The sequence below is a fragment of the Bidens hawaiensis genome, unplaced genomic scaffold (genome assembly GCF_021521415.1).
Source record: "Bidens hawaiensis isolate Kalapana, Puna unplaced genomic scaffold, B.hawaiensis_p1.1 tig00020504_1, whole genome shotgun sequence".
NCBI classification, from domain to species: Eukaryota; Viridiplantae; Streptophyta; class Magnoliopsida; order Asterales; family Asteraceae; genus Bidens; species Bidens hawaiensis.
Genome location: NW_027493131.1, coordinates 140,858 through 152,366, shown reverse-complemented (window position 1 = coordinate 152,366; position 11,509 = coordinate 140,858). Strand labels below are relative to the sequence as shown.

Below are 11,509 nucleotides of genomic sequence, written 5' to 3'. Positions count from 1 at the left end.
CCTCGGGATAAGTTGTCTAGACCTTTTATCGTAGAAGTAGCCGATGGGAATTCTATTATGATTGACTCGGTAGTCAGGGATTGCATCATAGTTCTTAACAAAGTCGAGTTTTTAATTGACCTCATTCCGATGCAAATGGGTAGTATCGATGTAATCGTAAGGATGGATTGGTTAACTCTTAATCGTGCGGAAGTTGTTTGTTTCGAAAAGTTCATTCGTATTCCTATAAAAAAACGGTCGTGTTCTTAAGTTTTTCGGTGATACTCCAACGTTTAAGATTAATCTCATGTCATGATTTCAAGCTCAACATTATTTGTGCAAGAAATGTGTCGCCTTTCTGGCTCTCGTGGTAGAGAAAGAGCGAAAAGAGAAGAAATTATCCGATATCTCGGTTGTTCGCGATTTTCCCAATGTTTTTCCTGATGATGTCACTGGTCTTCCTCCGGTTCGCCAAGTCGAATTCCGAATCGATCTTATACCGGGAGCTAACCCCGTAGCTAAAGCCCCTTACCGTCTTTCACCCTCCGAGATGCAAGAACTCTCGAGCCAACTCCAAGAACTGTCGGACAAGGGTTTTATTCGCCCGAGTTCTTCTCCTTGGGGCGCACCCGTGCTATTTGTTAAGAAGAAAGACGGTTCATTTCGCATGTGCATTGACTACCGTGAACTCAACAAGCTTACCGTTAAGAATCGTTATCCACTCCCTCGAATCGACGGTCTTTTCGATCAACTTCAAGGAGCTGCATGCTTCTCGAAGATCGATCTCCATTCGGGTTATCATCAAGTCCGAGTTAGTGAAGATGACATCCCCAAGACAGCCTTTCGTACCCATTATGGTCATTACGAGTTCTGTGTTATGCCTTTTGGGTTGACAAACGCACCCACGGTGTTTATGGATCTCCTGAACCGTGTTTGTAAACCTTATTTGGACAAGTTCGTTATTGTTTTCATCGATGACATCTTGATCTATTCGAAATCCGAGAGCGACCACAAGAATCATCTCCATACCATTCTTGATATGCCTCGAAAGGAGCAATTGTATGCCAAGTTTTCTAAGTGAGAGTTTTGTTTGAAAGAAGTTCAAGTTTTAGGCCACATTGTTAACGAAAAAGGTATTCATGTTGATCCTGCAAAGATCAAAGCTGTTAAGAATTGGAAGCCGCCTACGACTCCCACCGACGTTCGTTCTTTTCTTGGTTTGGCGGGTTTCATTCATAACTTTTCCAAGATCGCATTGCCCCTCACCGCTTTAACACACAAAGGTAAAACCTTTGTGTGGGGGTCAAAGCAAGAAGAAGCCTTTGAAACTCTTAAGGACATGCTTTGCAATGCTCCTATCCTTGCTCTTCCGGAAGGAAATGAAGATTTTATTGTTTTCTGCGACGCTTCTAACCATGGTCTTGGTTGCGTTCTCATGCAACGAGGCAAGGTTATCGCTTACGCTTCAAGACAACTCAAGGTTCACGAGAAAAATTATACGACGCATGATCTCGAACTTGGTGTTGTCGTATTTGCTTTGAAAATTTGGAGACATTATCTCTATGGTACGAAGTGTGTGGTGTTTACCAATCATAAGAGTCTCCAACACATCTTTGATCAAAAAGAACTCAATATGAGACAACGTCGATGGGCCAAGTTGCTTAGCGACTACGAATGCGAAATTCGCTACCATACTGGAAAGGCGAATGTCGTGGCTGACGCCCTCAGTCGTAAGAAGCCATTCAAATCGATACTTCTTACGTGTGTTCTTGTTCAAAATGATCTCGAAAAGCGTGTTCTCGATGCTCAACACGAATCCGTCACCGAAGGCAATATGTATGACGAGATGTCGTGTGGTGCCGAAATCCAACTTGAAACTAAACCCAATGGTCTACTTTACTTTCTGAACCGCTTATGGATCCCCAATCATGATGATCTTCGCACATTTATTATGGACGAAGCTCACAAGTCACGATATTCCATACATCCCGGTGCGGACAAGATGTACGCTGACCTTCGTTATGTCTATTGGTGGCCTGGTATGAAGAAAGATATTGCTTTGTATGTTTCTAAATGCCTCACTTGTTCCAAAGTGAAAGCCGAGCATCATCGACCTTTTGGTTTACTCGAGCAACCTCCCGTCCCCTAGTGGAAATGGGAAGGTATTTCCATGGACTTTATCACTAAGCTTCCTTCTACCCGCAAGTAACATGATAGTATATGGGTAATTGTTGATCGTCTGATAAAGTCTGCTCATTTCATTCCCATCAAAGAGACTTATTTTGTTGATCAATTGGCGCGTATCTACGTTGAGAAAAATTTTTGTCATCATGGAACTCCGTTATCTATTATATCTGACCGTGATAGTCGTTTTACTTCTCGTTTTTGGAAGTCGCTTAAATCCGCTTTGGGTACTCGAGTGGATCTTAGCACTGCTTATCACCCGCAATCTGACGGTCAATCCGATCGAACAATCCAAACCTTAGAGGATATGCTCCGTTCTTGTGTCCTCGATTTTGGAGGAAATTGGGATATTCATCTACCGTTTATCGAGTTCTCTTATAATAATAGTTTTCATTCTAGTATTGGTATGACACCTTTTCAAGCGCTCTATGGCCGTAAATATCGATCTCCGATCTATTGGAATGAAGTTCGTGAATCTCAACTCACTGGTCCTGAACTAGTCCAAGAAACGACTGATCGTATTGCTCGAATTCGTCAAAACCTCCTTGCTGCTCGTAGTCATCAGAAGAGTTATGCTGACAAGAGACACAAACACCTAGAGTTCCGTGTTGGTGACTTTGTTTTACTCAAAGCTTCTCCTTGGAAGGGAGTTTTTCGTTTTAGAAAGAAGGGAAAACTAGCTCCTCGTTTCGTTGGTCCTTTTGAGATTATTGATAGAGTTGGTCCTGTTGCGTATCGACTCAAACTTCCTGTTGAACTCTCTAATATTCACCCGGTGTTTCATGTTTCTAAACTCAAGAAGTGTCTTGCCGAGGGTAATCTCCACATCCCACTCGATGAAGTTAGTATCGATGAGACTATGCATTTCGTTGAGCAACCCGTTGAGATTATAGATCATATGGATAAAGTTACTAAGCGAAGCCGCATTCCTTTGGTTAAAGTTCGTTGGAATTCTAAGCAAGGCGCCGAGTTTACGTGGGAGCGTGAGGACCAGATAAACTCGAGTATGCTCATCTTTTCATTGTTGCGGATTCTCTAATTTCGGGACGAAATTCCCAAAAGTAGGGGATACTGTAACATTTCGGGTTTTTCTCTTTTATTTTTGTAACCGTTACCCGACCCATTTACGGGTCCGAGCTCTATAATTAATAAAATCCCTCACTTATTGAGTTACAATTTACTATATTTATTTAACAATTATTTAATTTTGACGCTTTTAACCCAAAGTATAAGTTCCAACCATTTTGTGTCCATCTCCAAACTTGAGGGTCCTATTCGTAAGTATTGTTATAATCCATATTACAAAATGGATAATCCATTACCATATCCGAACCATATTCGTATTTTCGTATACTCAAAATCAAGAAAATTAATCAATTAACAGTCCATAATAATCCGTTGTAATCAATCTATGAATTTGAAAATCGTTTATTTATGTTAGGCGCGGCTCACCGACAACCTATATATGTTAAATCGCATCATATTGATTCGTTATTTCCTTTTACATTAAGCCGACACTAATTGACAGCCAATGACCGCGTAAACGTTGATTATTTTTCAATTAAATTCATGAATACATTCCTTATTAGGTGACCGACAATACCCCTATAAATAATTGATTTCACTTGACCTGTAAATTACTCGTTCAGTTCACCTTCTGGCCGGCCCTGTTCATGCTCGTTCTTCCTCTTCTGTTCATCAATCTAGGTAATTAAGGGCATGGTTGGGATCGCATTTGCATGGGGAACAAAACCCCTAAACTAGTTTTGATCAATTGTAACATATTGGATCAAATCGAGATTAGGGTTTGTATATTCAAATTGGGGATAAACAGTTTGTGTTTATTAATATTTGAACCAGGGTCTTCTTGCACGTCGGCTGGGGTAGCCTGCTGGTTAACTCATGTGTGTTTGGGGGTGGGGGTCGTGGGTTCGACTCCCCCACACCCCGTTTTGTTTGGAAAATCATTGCTTTTGTGCTTTTTAATAAATAATCCATTTTAGTAATAATTGTATTGATTAAACAAAGTTGTTCACTAAAAACCAACATGTTAATATTCGTTTTCATTCATGTATATCTATTTCTCTATGACACGTTTTCATTTATATATAAAAATAAAGATACTTAAAAACTAACGTTTTAATATATATATATATATATATATATATATATATATAAATCAAGTAACTTTATAAAAAGACTAAAGATGATATTTTATTAAGTTATGTTTTCTCAAATAAAAAATAATAGTTTAATAATAAATCCTTACAAATATAATATTAATATAATGGTTATCGTTTAACTCGTATCGTGGTTAAGATCCTCATTTCAAATATATTCTTTATCCTCTTAGGCTTTAACGTTGTTCGCGTGTGATTCGTTTCAACATTCTCACTATCCTAATCATCTTCGTTCATCTTTGAGGTGAGTACCGCATTCCACTCCATTTTACTTGTTTTATCACGTTTTGGGGACATATGCGTAACTTAGTATATTTTCACATTTATCTATACACAAAACTGCAACTGTTTGTCTTATATGTTAACTAATCTCATGCCATACTTGTTATGTGTTTATGTGCTCATTGTGAACCGCATTCGGAGAGGTCCAACATAATTTCATAAAATTGTATGATAATACGCTAGTCGTTATAGCCTTGTGCTTTTCGACATCTCATTTTATTTGCTCATTGGTTGATTTGTTAATCTCATATGACTCGTTGCAGCTACGTATTTTATTATATATATATAACCGAACTGGTGTGTTGCTCACTCAACCTCGTGTTGACAAACTATATTATTTTCAACGCATATGCAAGTCAAGGTTTGATGTGAATTGTGGACTTAGAAGAATTGTTTTAAGGACTTATGTTAGAAGAGTTTATTTTTGAGACTATGAATTTTTATTTTAATTATTTGATGTTTTGTTTACTTTGGATTTCTTTTTGTATGAATAATGGTGTTATTTGAATTAAATAAATAGGTATTTAAATTTACATCTCATTTTATTTGCTCATTGGCATTTCCGCCGTATGTTGAGGTGTGACAAAAGCGAAGTGAAAGATTTTGAATGATCGGGTTGTTCATGTAGATGTGTGACAAGGTCAAATGTAAAGATATTTTTGCTTTACAGGTGCTGATGGATAGCTAATGATTTGATCATGATTGTTGAATGACTGAACCATATCATATGCTAGTTGGATGATCGAGACGATCACTTGGAGTTGCTTACTTTGAGGGGGAGATCTGATATGAGAAGCTATAAGTATTGGTTTGCTGAAAAGACTTAAAGATTGCCTATCTGCACAAGCCCGAGAATCATCTGTCAAGGGGATGTTTGTTAATGTATTAATCGTGACCGATAATTTGCAGTTGAAGTATTCGACAGCTACTGAAAATGGGTAGTCTGTTAGTGCATGATTTGTTGCCCGCAGCTGATCGAATAGGCTAGGGGTATTTTAGTCTTTATATGCATTGTAACATGGCCCATTCACTATGGATTATATAGCGAATGGAGTCCATTTGTTAGACTAGCTATTCACTCGTTAAGGTATGAGTTCATTCGTTATGGATTTAGTGAATGAAGGCTCATTCGTTATTTAAGGATGCCCATTCGTTGTTAGATTTAACCAATGGGTGCTCATTCGTGAAGGGAACACCTCATTAGCTAGTAATGTTAACGAATGAGGATTGTGCCTATAAAAAGGCGGTTCATGTTCATTGAGCTTAAGAGATCCGTGCTTAAAGTATTCATGGAGTTATGATGGCGGATTTTCTTCATAATTTATGAGCTTCAATAAAGTATTCCTTAACGTATTCGTCTCGTGTATCGTATTGATGTATCGTGTTAGCGACTAGATCTTGGTTCACGTAAGATATAACGTAGCGTGACGGTTTCTCATTAACTGAGAATAAAATATAAGAAACAAAAACAATTTAAATAAATTTAAACATTACAATATGTTCATTTGAGCTTGATGTACCGGCTGCTCAGGTTTTACTAATATTCACAAATAGACATTAAAGCGTCGACCCGAAAATCAACATGAACATGACATGATTTTAAAAGTGTCTTGTTTAAGTTGATTCTTTGTCACAAACAAATATATAAGCCAACCACTGGTGTTTAACCTGTCAAATACAACCAACATACTAGAAATTGTATATAAAAGTAAACAAAGTAAAACATGTAATATAATTTAAAGAAAAGGAATAATAAAAAGAATAGTAAAGTTACATAAAGAGAACATATATACATGTAGGCATAGAAATACAAAGGAAGAGACAAAACTGAAAAAGAAACGGGAGGCACAAGTAAGTGGACCGGTGTAGTGATAAGATGAGCTACGGTCCAAGCGGTTGGGCATTACATGTAGATTTAGGTATCCATGTATACTCTACTTTCATTTTATATCATTTCTTTTTCTTTTAACCTTTTCTTGGTTGATGTGGGTCATTATGTTTTGGTTTTCTTAGACATGTTAGATCGGACTCCATGGGTTGACGTGGCTTGTTTCCTACTACCTAAAGACAATCAATTCAATCTTAATATATATAATACCCGTGAGTATCCACGTTTTATGTTTCATGATGGATTTGCAAGATTTAAATTTAACCCGATTTATCTTAAACACAATTATATTTAATTACGTATTATTATTATTATTATTGTTATTATTATTATAACAATAATAATAAGTATTATTATTAAATACACAATATTATATATACTTACTATAGTGAATTAAATATGTATTATATAATGTATACTATTTACTATTATATAGAAAAAATTAACAATTATTATTATTTAAAACGAAAATATCAAGTGTTATACCATATACATTTGAAATTGTAAAAAACTTGAAAAAAATGCTTTAACATGTTCTTTCCAAATACTTTATAATATAATATAGATTAACAATCCAAATTAAAATTCATTGATGGATACTAATATATACTGCCATTTTAACCAATTATACTTGTAACATTCAATTTCTTGTACAGTTGTACCACAAATATTGTCTGTTTTATGATCCATGAACATTTCATGGTTTTGTTTTATATCGCTCAATTAGAAACTTCCTACGAGATCAGTCATCAGTTGATTACTCTTACTTAAGCATGTTTAACTGTTGAGTTCTTCTTTTATTCACAATCGTTGCATCCAATATGCGTTGGTGATATTTGAGAGGGGGGGGGGGGGCTTTCTTATTGCCCAGTATCTCTCGTTTAAATAGAATAGAACAAAAAGATGCAATATTTTCCTAAGGTGTTACAAACACACCCCATTGCAAACTACCACAACAAGAATAGTTCTAGTATCAACAAACTTAGCTGGACGATTATGAGTCATAAAGATATGGGTATTTGTAACACCTTAGGCAAAGTCTCACATGTGTGTTGTTGACTTCCTGGTCATAATGTTAAAAGTGAAGGAAGGTTAATCATGAATCATGTAATGATGTTGATAGCCGAAATACAAGGGTACATGTACCAATCGACCAGTGTCCCAATGGTTGAGTGTTATATGTTTTATGTCCAAAGCTTGATGCAAAATTACTCTCGAGTTGAGATCTCATTGGAAGAAGCCTATCAACATCTATATTCCTACATGGTAGAGGTAAAACTGTTTACATTTTACCTTCGTCAGATTCTATCATAGCTTTGTTATTGATAAAATTTACTGAGTATGATGATGTTTCGGTGTAGTGAATGAAAGGGTAACTCAATAGTTAGATGTGCTTGATTGAGAGGAAACTATAGATGGGTGACCCAAGAAAACTTCCACTAAAATAGTGAAAAACAAATATTTTAGCTTATAGGGCAAACTTTACACCCTTAACATTCACTTTTGTTGCAAGTGGCAATTTCATTCGCATTTATCAACAAACACACGCAAATACACACTTAATTTTCAAATGAATTTTGCATTTAAGAAGGATACTTTTCCCTATATTGCTCATAATCACAATTGTAAGCCTAAGATTGTTACGAGTTGGATTACCTTTGATTATAAGAAACTAAAAATTAAGACTGTCATTAATTAAATAATTTTTTCTGAACGTCCAAGTTTATTGATGGAAAAAAAAAATCTAGCCTAGCAAGAAGCCAGACTAGAAAACAACATAACACCCCGAGTACAAGACATTGCGGATTTGTCATTCCAATATTTTAAAGTTTTGTTTATTTAAATTCAAATGGTCTATTTGTAAATTTTAAAAATAGTGCTTAAATTGTATAATTGATCATATATAATGATTATTAGTTTACTGATATTCAGTTAACTTATAAGATATTTTTTAAATAACTTTCACATAAATAGAGAATTTAGTAATTTGATAAATTAAAGTATAAATTAAACATGATATAGTTTTTTTGGTGGGAATGTTTATGGTATATCCATTGGACCACATATGTCCGTACCTTCACGATCAATAGCATTCTGATTACTGTTTAAGGTGTCGACCCCATGCATTCTATCAAATAGTTTTATTAAATAAGCAATAATCAAAGTAAATATATATAAAAAATAATAAAACAGGGCACACCTAATAATTTGGCAAGAGCCCCACCAAAGATGCAACCAAGCCACACCTTATGGTTCTGGACCAACCATGGCACCATAAGTGAAAACCCACTATCCATGGTTCCATATTTTAGTGTTTTATTCATGCATAGATGATTAATGGTGGAACCAATGGCTCCCACCACAGATGCCATTATATATTGGAACACAAATATATATGACTCGTATTGTTTGGTCCCATCCCTAAATTTCTTTGGATAATTTTACTAGTAATTATAGATTTGACCCAGCTGTCTTAGTATGAGTGTGTGTTTGTCTTGTTTAGGAAATGAGCCCAGCCGAGCCGATTGTAGTATGACTTGTCTAAACTCGTGCTCGATTTGTTGAACTTAACAAACTCGAGTTTAGTTCATTTTAAGTTACATATCTAAAATGCGAGTTTGAGTGGTGAGAAAAGTTTCAAGATTGGACTAGGCACATTTATTGTTATTAATCTTTTATTTCATTTGTAAAATATTTTTCATATTAATACATAGTTTTTATATATAACATAAGGGAAGAGTTATCCTAAAGATAAGTAGTTTTCTATGAAAACTATGAATCCATTGGATTATGTTAATCAATGATTGAGATTTAAAATTAGCAAAAACCGACATAGTTTCTTAGAATTACCCTTTCACCGTTATAATCGACATAGTTTCCTGGAATTGTTCTTTCACTATAGGTTGTAATGTCACATGTTAAAAATCTATTGGTTCTTACCATTCATAGGAAACTCCTTTTTTTATTTGAACCATTTTCTCTAACATAATACAATCAATTAGGTATTCTTATTATTACGTAATATATATTTGCTATATTAAATAAAACTATTATATTTATATAAAGATTAGGCTCGTTTAAATTTGTAAACATGGTCAAGCTAGACATATGTAGCTCAATCTTATTTATCAAACATGCTTCAAATAAGACTTAAGTTTGTGTAGAGCCCATCTAAGTTTTATTTGTGCTTTTAACATGCCGATCTCAAGAACCACTCATGCAACTCCGTTTGTTTACAAGTTTAGTTTGTGTAAAGATAACACGTTGGTTTTCATTATGTGTGTGCAAGTTTTTGATACATAATATGGTGTGTAAGTATCTAATACTCGTATTTCATGTGCTATTTACATAATTATCATGGGAGTGACTCCAAACATCAAACATTTAGATAAAAAATCATGAATCCCTTGTTACATCAAGTAACTAAATAAAGAGAAAAAAAGGACTAATAAATTTTATAAAAACACATCATATCTTAAAGAAAATTATATGATTCCTTTTTATCAATTTCTCATCCTAACTAGTCCACATGATTAGGCTATTAAAGTTGGGCATGACAATCATGATGAACATGAACCTCTTAAATATGTCTCACCAGATTACAACCAACCCCCTCAACTTTCCCAATGTTTCAATTTCACCCCCTCTGTTCTCCATATATATACAAGTGCATTACTCACTCTCTTGTTCAAACTCAAACCAATAATAAATAAACTCATCCATGGGTTTTCCCAGTTGGTTACACTGATCTATACCTCCCCAAACTCCTCCTTCACATCTTGACTCTTTTAGGTCTCATCCGCAGATTCATTTCCTCCATTTTCCGTTTCGCGGGGCTCGGGGACTTCCTCGAGCCCGAATTCTCACCCGACCCGGCCCGAACCGAACCCGCTCCTCGTTTTCATTCGGTGTCCGCTGTCCTGATTCGTGAGCTACTCCCAGTGGTTAAATTCTCGGAGCTGGTGGACCCACCCGAGAGCTGTGCGGTTTGCTTGTATGAGTTTGATGCGGGTGATGAGATCCGGCAACTTACGAACTGTCGACATATATTTCATAGGTGCTGCTTGGACCGTTGGATGGATCATGATCAGAAAACATGTCCGCTTTGTCGGACAACGTTTGTACCTGACAGTTTGCAAGATTCGTTTAATGAAAGGTTGTGGGCGGCATCTGGGATTGCTGATTATTATGGGGAGTCATCGTTGGTTAGTAGTTTGTAATTAGTGTGTTAGAAATTATTATTATTTTTTTTTTTTGGTGAAGAGGTTAGAGAATTTTATAATGTATATTTTCGTGAAAAGGAAAAAAAAAAAGAAGCATATATTGTATAGATGAAAAAGTGGATAAGAGTTAATGGAAATCTTGATTTTTTTTTCTCTATTTCAATCTAATGTTTTTTTTAGTTTGGTTAAAAACGGCTTTAAAAGCGTCATTAAGCGCCGTTCTTTCATACCCGTTTATTAAAGTCACTTGAGGGTGTTCTTCAATAAAACGGCCCCTATACCTCCTAACGAGGGTGTTTTTCCACAAAGCCACCTTTACTCCCTTCCTCCTCCGCTCTCTCTACTTCATGTGAGCTTTAAATGTTCAAAACCAACTATTGTGGATGTTGACTTGTTGAGTTGTATTAGGATATTAGAAAGAGTGTGTTTTTAACCTACTCTTTTTGTATGAAATAGTTATTTTGCACTAATAATATTAAAAGAGTGTGTTTTTACCTATTTATTTCGTATAAAAAGAGTTATTTCCCATAACTTTAGGATATTAAAACCCATGAATTGATTATTTAAATACGCCTCTATAATAAATATTTTCTAAAATAATAGTTTTTTCATACTTTAAACATTTTCTAAAAAAGTAGTTTTTTCATACTTTAAACAAGTTAAGATTTGATAAAGCGTTATTCAAATGGTTGAAAATGTTAACTTGGATAATTTTTATTAATCTGACAAGATATAAACTTTTGTATTTCTTAAGACAGTTTTAAGACTTTAAA

The 11,509-nt window shown here is 35.2% G+C and overlaps 1 pseudogene; it reads left to right on the top strand.

The window, feature by feature from the left end:
- The first annotated feature begins 10,066 nt into the window (after nucleotides 1-10,066).
- LOC143560879 (brassinosteroid-responsive RING protein 1 pseudogene) lies at nucleotides 10,067-10,856 on the top strand (annotated as a pseudogene).
- The last annotated feature ends 653 nt before the right edge of the window (nucleotides 10,857-11,509 follow it).